Here is an 8,843-nt window from a genome sequence, read left to right on the forward strand (position 1 = left end):
CCAATTAAAATTTCTAGAATGAGCTAATTGAAGCGCGCGCTGCTTCCACTCTAATCAGCCTCACGCGCCCCCCACACGCGCTCTGCTCGCAACCTTTGATTTGGAAACAAGACGGAGCCTCGCGAGGATCCAGATCACAGCAGGTGGTGATTCACCAGGAGATCAGATCAAGTCCCGCGGGCCTGAGCCCATCAGGGAGGGCCTCGTGCTTCTTGTTCTGACACATTCGGTTGAAGGTCGAATTCTGAACTATCTTACTGCTTTAAGTGAGGTAATTTACCAAGGAGTCTTTTAGGAAGGGATTTTATCAAGGACTTTTAAGGACTCTTATGAGTTCCTTTAGTAAGAGCCCTTAGTAAAGGCTTTTAGTAGGCCTAGTCCTTATAGGACCTTTAGCAGGGATCTTCATAAGGGCTTTTAGAGACTTTAGTAATTGCTATTTTTAAGGACAGTAGTAAGGACCTTAGAGAGGCCCTTAAGAAAGGGCTTTTGAAATGGACACTGTAAGAGCCGTTGGTGGACCTTAAGTAAGAGCCTATAGTAAAGGCATGAAGTGAGGGATTTTAGTAAGGGCCTTAATCAAGCCCTTAATGAAGGGCGGTTAAGGGACTTTATATGGCTTTAAGTAAAAGCTTTTAGTAAGGGATTTCAATAAATGGTAAAGATTTTTAGTAGATCCTTAAGGCCCATCAGTAAGGACTTTTTGTAAAGATCTTTAGTAAGGGCCTTAAGAAAATACTTTTAGGATCTTAAACTTATATATTTGGTTTATCTTGTTATTCTTCTGCAAATTATTGTATAGGCTATTTTACTTAATCTGTCCATCCCTCGGAAGACAGAATCGATTTTCAATGAATTTTTCTTTAAACAGGCATACTTCTAACTCTTCCTCTCTTTATTTTTAAAAAGCCGCTGTGGTCCTCCTTGTGAGTGCTTGCTTGCCGCAAAAAGATCTCTTCTGAGAGGTCATCGGTTCCGTCCCGGGGCCGCAAGGCGGCGCTGTTTCCTCACTGAGCGGATGCACCGCTGCGGCGGGGAATTCCCTTAGCTCCCCTCCTCCCCTCCCCTCCTCCTCCCGTCCTCCCTGCCTCCCGTCCTCTCCCATCCCACCATCCCGGCTCCCGGCTCCAGGCTCCCGGCTCCCTCCTCCACCTCCCCATTCTCTCCTTCTCCTCCCCTCCTCTCCACCTCCCCTCCTGCCCCACCGCCTCCTCCTCCTCCTCCCCCTCCTCCTCCTCCTTCCCCTCCTCCTTCCCCTTCTCCTCAACCCCCACTTACATCCCCTCTCCTTCCCCGGCTCCTCCTCCCCCTCTCCTCCTCCCCCTCTCCTCCTCCCCCTCTCCTCCGGGGCCAAACGGAGCGCTCTTGCTTGTTGTTCGGTTCTCTGTGTTTTTGTCGGGCTGGGAACAGCTCATTATTTATTTATGGGACACAGAACGGTTTCTTTGAAAGAATTTCCCCCTTGTTTAGATTTTTAAAGCGATCACCATTAGACGGAGAATGTTAAGACAGAAACAAATTATTTGATTTGATGATTTTAACGCCAATGGGGATTTAGTGTTTAGTGCTTTATCTACAACTCGAAAGATAAAAATCGGACAAACTAAAACAACCTTTCATTCAGATGGTTTTACTTTTTACCGATTGGCCTCCATGGTGGAATAAAATATCTGAACATATTAAAACGCAATATATAAATAAAGAACACATGCTATTTGTACTGAAAGGCAAACAATAAAAATTAAACATCCACCATCAAATGAACAGATCATGACATACGGCCGACAAATGGTATCGATTACCGCTTTGATCTGTTGATGAAGTCAGCCATCCGTTGGGAGGATATTTTCTCTCTCCCTCTCTCTCTCTCTCTCTCTCTCTCTCTCTCTCTCTCTCTCTCTCTCTCTCTCTCTCTCTCTCTCTCTCTCGCTCGCTCTGTCTCTCTCAATATCTATCTGTCTGTCTGTGGGATGGTATTGATATTTTATCATCATTTGCAGCGGCTTTCTGTGTAAAGTTGTTCGATATATATATATATATATATATATATATATATATATATATATATATTATAACAACAGACGGTATGAAAGACAGAATGTATAAAAGGTAAGGACAGAGTTTGAGTGGCGTCCGACAATCTCCGTGTGTGTCTCCGTGCGTGTGTTTCGGTGTGTGCGCTGGGACGGCGTGTGTGTGTGTTTAGTGTTCAATGACTGAACGCTTCTTAGCCAGTTGGATCAGAACATTGCTGTTGTGTGCGTGTGTGTGTGTGTGTGTGTGTGTGTGTGTGTGTGTGTGTGTGTGTGTGTGTGTGTGTGTGTGTGTGTGTGTGTGTGTGTGTGTGTGTGTGTGTGTGTGTGTGTGTGTGTGTGTGAGAGAGAGAGATGGGCTGTTCGCTCGCGCCCGGGTGCGTGCGTGTGTGTTTACTGTGAGTCTTTGCGTGCGTGACAGCTGGCCCATCTGACTTTGCGGTGACATCTGGGAAACCCACTGGTGTGTGGCACGCGCGTCGGTTGATGTCGCTATTTAAATGCAAATAGGGACATGTCTGTGTGTGTGCGGGCGCGCACGCCGCATCGTAGATGAATTGTGCGACGTAAATCCACACAAAAGGAAACACTTCACACACACTAACGAGAGCCGTTTAGACTCCACTCTCTCACACACATGCGGACACACCAGCCGTTTAGACTCCAGAATTATTACTGCTATTATTACTAGAATTACTACTATTATTGCTACTATTAAAAGAAGTATAGTAGTTATAATAATATTAATGATAATATTTCTTTATTAATATTAGTGTGCTATTATTGTAATTAGAATGGTTGCCTATCATCATTATTTGCTAAAATATTGTTATTACAAATTGGGTTAGCTGCCAGTGAGTGAAACATTAAATATTGCATCAACTATGGGTTTTACGTTTTATTAATGGGAATGTATTGCAAAGCTGTTTAAGTTTCAGCTCTACAAATTATGTACTGCAATTATGTAGCCACACCGTCGTAACTAAAAATGTTGTTAATTATCTTATTGTGCTTGTATTATTATTTATTTTATTAACATTTTGGCTGTCCCGTTGAATATGTTAAACTGGTTAACAGTAATTGATTTCCAGAAAACGTCCCCGTTAATCAGGAGGTGCGTGCGGCGCGCGAAGCTTCAAAGGCTCGAGCAGAACTGTTCCTCACTTGGGCTCGTGCCGGCGTCCTCGCTGACTGCAGCCTCGCGAAGGAAGGTGGGTGGAGGGTGCGCGCGCCGTCGCCTTTTCAGACGGCTCCTCGCGAAGATTTGCATTAATTTTCCCGCTAATAGAATATCCCCGTGCGCGAAGGGGCCAGCTGCCTATGTTGTAAAAGACAAAAATATATATAAAAAGCAAAAATAATGGGAAAAGAATGGACCGAAGACAAACAATCGTAAAATTGAAGGACAAAATATATAAGAGTAAGTAAATAAAATAAGGAAAATGAGGAGGAAGGAAACAAATAAAGGGAAGCCAAATCCACCGTTCCGTCCGTGATGTCGCCGACCCCGGGATCGCTTCACCGGCAGCCGCCCCGGCTTCATCATTTAAAACCGGATCATATCCCATCTTCAACATATCACCCAACTGAAACGGTTTTAAAAGTCAGTTTAGTTAGATTTAAAAGAGCCACCTTCATTAGGAAAAAAATATGGCTTGTCGTCCTTTAAATGCCATATACGGCCAAAGATGAGAGGATAGTTCTCTAGTGATTATAGCATAATACTTTGCAAGCGTGTCACTCCAACACAACACTGATTTATCGATCTATTGATTTAAAAAGCAGACAGGTCATTGGTAAAATTCAAGGAGCGATAAATAATGTGCAGATAACGTGGCGTCTGTCACAGAGAGGACTCTTTTAAAAGAGGCCATTAAATAAAAGATGACATACCTACCTTTATTCAATTAGAGCGCTTGCTGAACGGACGTGGCGGAGGAGGAAGAAGAAGCGCGCGGACAGTTAAATCACTTAACCCGCGGAGCACGAGACAGATTGACATAAAGCACACTTAAACTCCTCTCTCCTCCTGTCTTCTCCTCTCCTCTCATCGCCTCTCCTCTTCTACTCTCCTCTGTTAGTTTCTCCTCTCTCTTCATGCCGGTCCGGTTACACCCCTCGGTTCCCCGGTGGCTCGCGGGGCTTCACGCGGCTCATATCCCTCGACGGCCTCACGCCTCGAGCCAAGACTTTCCAGCTGATCAGTGACGCGAAGAAACGATGTACAGGATGACTACCTGTCCACCAACACACCTGTGTTGTATAGGTTTGTAGCCGTCTCAATACACTCCCCTATCACAGCTAGAGATCGTCACCTCGATTACAGGTATATATCGTCTACCAACACACCTTTAGTACAGGCCTGTACCTAGCAACACAACTGAATTATGTATGTCTGAGGGCCTACCATTACACGTGGATTACAGATATGCAGTACCAATACACCTGGATTGCAGATACAATACACCTGGATTACAGATATGCAGTACCAATACACCTGGATTACAGATATGTATCAATACACCTGGATTAAAGATATGCAGTATCAATACACCTGGATTACAGATATGTAGTATCAATACACCTGGATTACAGACACACCTGGATTACATGTGTACCGGTCTACCAATACACCTGGATTACAGACACACCTGGATTACATGTGTACCGGTCTACCAATACACCTGGATTACAGACACACCTGGATTACATGTGTACCGGTCTACCAATACACCTGGATTAAGTCTCCCTGTCTACACATCTGACCCCACACGTCCTGAACTCCAAACGTGCAAGTACCTGTACCGACGCAGACCATGTGTGTTGGTAAACGGCTCCAGGTGTTTATATCGGTTTAGTCCAGTTCAGGAGAGAGGAGGGAGGGTGCATCGGCTGGAGGCCATGGTTACAACAACACAAAAACAATACATTTGTAACAACGAACAAACAACATGCCTGTCTTAAAAAACATTGTGTAGTGAGTGTGTTGTGAATATTGTGTTGAAGATAGTAGTGTTGTGTGTGTGTGTGTATGTGTGTGTGCGTGTGTGTGTGTGTGTGTATACGGTCAGATGTTGCGTATCGTGTATGTCGTGTCGTGTTGTGTTTGTGTAGTGATGTGATGTTGATTGGTCTCGAGGTTAAATCAGTCTGAATAAACAAAAGCTGCAGGTCGCAGGGGTCTCGTGCCTAGAGTGGAAACCGCTTCCACGCGCCCCTCATTTCTCCCTTCTGTCTTCTGCGAGACTGACAGGATGGCGCGCTCAGTAGCGAAATCTCTCTCTCACACACAGATGCACGCACACACACGCTGCGCACGCACGCACACGCACACGCACGCACACGCACACACACACACACACACACACACACACACACACACACACACACACACACACACACACACACACACACACACACACACACACACACAATCGCTCTGTTCCATATTTGGGCACGGCACGCCTCCTCTCGTGCGTCACAGGGTGACCGGAGGATCCCGGGGGTTTTTCGGTTCGGCTCGCGGGGAAAAGCTCCAGTCCTGTGGGATGCAGGACTGAGAGTGTCTCCCTCTCCGCTACACCCAGCCCCGGTACCCGGTACCCCGTACCCGCTCACCCTAACTGTTATGCCTATTATTATTTACACCGTGTTTATCTCTCTACAAGAAACCGCCACTTTGTGCCAGAATATCGTTTCTCTCTATTCCTTCTTTCTTCACTCAGTGGACTTTTATTCTCCCCGCTAGATTCTCCAAACTCTCGTTTACCCCCACCTAGGCTCACTATCAAATATCCATGTCAAATTAAAGACGGTAGTCCATTTAATCCACGGTTCCCGCGTCACCCGCGCGCTTTAACCTGCCACGGCTCGAGCAGGTGAAGGGCGAGTCGCGTGCTGGAGAACAACTTTTGGGTCTCGTGCAGCAGACGCGTCGGGTGAATCCGGATCGATCCTGATCGATCAAGAGATCCTCACGACACTTCAGGACTCCGCGGCTCGTGAGATGTTCGGGATCCAGGAGTCCGTCCCACGCGGAGGGATGAAAGAGGAGCCGCTCGGCGGGATGACCGCCGTGCGCTCGTGGATGCACTCGAGCGGCGTGGTGGACGCCAACACCGCCGCGCAAAGGTAAGGACTCACCGTTTATCGGTTTTCATCCATCATCTCTCGTTTATCTTCACTCTACTGCTTTATCGCATCGATCCAAATAGGCCAAATCTTGGTTGAGGTCAAGTGGCTCGCAGACGTTAAATGCGAAGGGTTCCTGACACCTGGAGACGGGCCGGTCCTCATTGTTCTTAGAGCGTGAAGCGGCGGCCAAGTCTTGTGTATGACGGTCCGGTCCAAGACCTCCGTGTTGTCCGCGCGCCACGGTGACTTATAACTAGAGCATGGGGATCGGGTCACCGGACCTGAAAGGGGACATGATCCTGACATAATTAATCTCATTTGCATAAAGTCTTGACCATTTATCACCTCGAGCGCCACCCGAGGGACGCTCTATAATTATGATCTGGTCCGTTTTAGTTTGTTAGAATTAAGTCTGCACCTCGAAGTAAACCGCAACGCTCCAGAAGACATGATAATAAATGTATGCATTTTTGTGAAAAATGCATTTTAAAGCTTAAAAAGAAACCACCCCACAGGCTGCTCCATAAAGGTTACAACTTTTGTGTTTAATAACTGCCATCAAATTACTTTTTGCAATCCTCAGGCAACCAAAATGACGATAATCATTTAATAAACGCATAAAATAGCCCATGACTGCGTGTTCAACGGTTTTAATGAAACGTGTTGAGACCCATGTCAAGGTCACCCGTAGCGTTAGAGGTCTGTCTGTTAACCACCGAGCCTTCTCTCCCCGCGTGCCCGCAGCGGGGTCGCCCTGGCCCGGGCGCACTACGAGAAGCAGCCGCCCTCCAACCTCCGGAAGTCCAACTTCTTCCACTTTGTGCTCGCGCTGTACGACCGGCAGGGCCAGCCTGTGGAGGTGGAGAGGACCGCCTATGTGGACTTTGTGGAGAAAGACAAGGTGGGACAGAGATATATGGAGATATTATAATGCCATGTAGCTCCAGGCGCGCCGCATCAAACACACCGTTAGTCCTTGTGTCCTTCCGTTTACTTTTGAAAATAGCCTGAAGCATATAGCCTACAACTAAATCTAACATGGTCAATTATTTTTTAAAAGCCTTAGAAATTGTCTTTAGAACTCAACTGTGCAATTCAGTAGTAAGCAAGTAAGTGAATCTTTATTTATACAGCCTATATCTAAATCTTAAAACAATTGAATTAACAAAACAATTGAATTAAAAAAACAAAAATTAGTTGCAGGACCCTAGCCCCCATTATCCAGCATTATATGAAGATACATAATATTCACTTCAAGTGTGTTTTCTGCTAATTACCCTTGTATTTAATGTGTGTGTTAAAGATATGTGTCTTACTTGTGTGTGTGTTTAGGAGCCCAACAGCGAAAAGACCAACAACGGAATTCACTACAAACTTCAACTCCTTTACAGTAATGGTAAGACTAAATATTTAATTTAATACACTTGACATCAGAAGATGACATTTACCAAATTACCATATGATTGAGTAATGTTGGAAAAGGATTAAACACATTTTACGCGCAGATCAAGTGGCCGACAGAAGTAAAGTATTTGCATGAAATGAATTCCGCGACATAACCGCAGGACGGTGGCTATGATTATTATAATGAATATGATGTTGGTAATTATAATTAATAAGTTATTCTCTGGGGTCCGGACAAGCGGGTAGAATTTAAATCGTGTGTTAGGCCTATGACGTGAATTATTCTCAAGGGGAGAAGATTGTCATGTGTGATGTAAAGACTGTCTTCTTTTTTTTTGCGTGTGTGCGCTTGCGTGTGTCCGTGTCTGTGTTTTTGTGTCTGCATTCGTGTGCGTGCGTGCGTGTACGTGTGTGTGCGTGTGTGTGTGTGTGTGTGTGTGTGTTTTTTCTTAGGTGTCCGGACCGAACAAGACCTGTTCGTCCGCCTCATAGACTCAATGACGAAGCAGGTGAGAATACTCTAGTCCTAAAATAATTGTAATCATAACAAAGGCCTAATAATATATAAAACGATAGTGATAAAAATAGAATTAAATGTATTATAATTAGCAAATCAAAAATCATGGATTGTTATTATCATTTGGCGATCAGATGTTACTTCTTAAATATAACTGACGTTTTTCATTTCAAATCCACTCCGCGGACAGGGGGTTCATTCTGGTGTTAGGTGATGTTTTAGTAAATTAGATTTGCTCGGTTAGTTAAATGGTGAAGTTCAATTGACGGTTTAAACGGAGCTCTGCCGTGCGTGATCGAGACCGGATCTATCTCTGAGACACACAATCACACACACACACGCACACACACACACACACACACACACACACACACACACACACACACACACACACACACACACACACACACACACACACACACACACACACACACACACACACACACACACACTCACACACTCATACGCACACTCAGCGGACCTCTGGGAAAGCTGTCTGTTTCATTCACGCGTGGCGGTGCTTAGTCGCCCAGTGACTCAAGCACACAGACATTCCGATAAACCCTGTGATGAAAATATCTGATTTAAATGAAATGTTTTTCCAGAACATGATTCTAAATGTGTTAAAATGAAACAGCCAAAAATGAATCAATGTGAACCGAATAACAATAGGAGAGAGGACAAGAGAGGAGAGGAGAGGAGAAAAGAGGACAAGAGAGGAGAGGAGAGGAGAGGAGAGGAGAGGAGAGGAGAGA

The sequence above is a fragment of the Gadus chalcogrammus genome, chromosome 18, assembly GCF_026213295.1.
Source record: "Gadus chalcogrammus isolate NIFS_2021 chromosome 18, NIFS_Gcha_1.0, whole genome shotgun sequence".
Classification (NCBI taxonomy): domain Eukaryota; kingdom Metazoa; phylum Chordata; class Actinopteri; order Gadiformes; family Gadidae; genus Gadus; species Gadus chalcogrammus.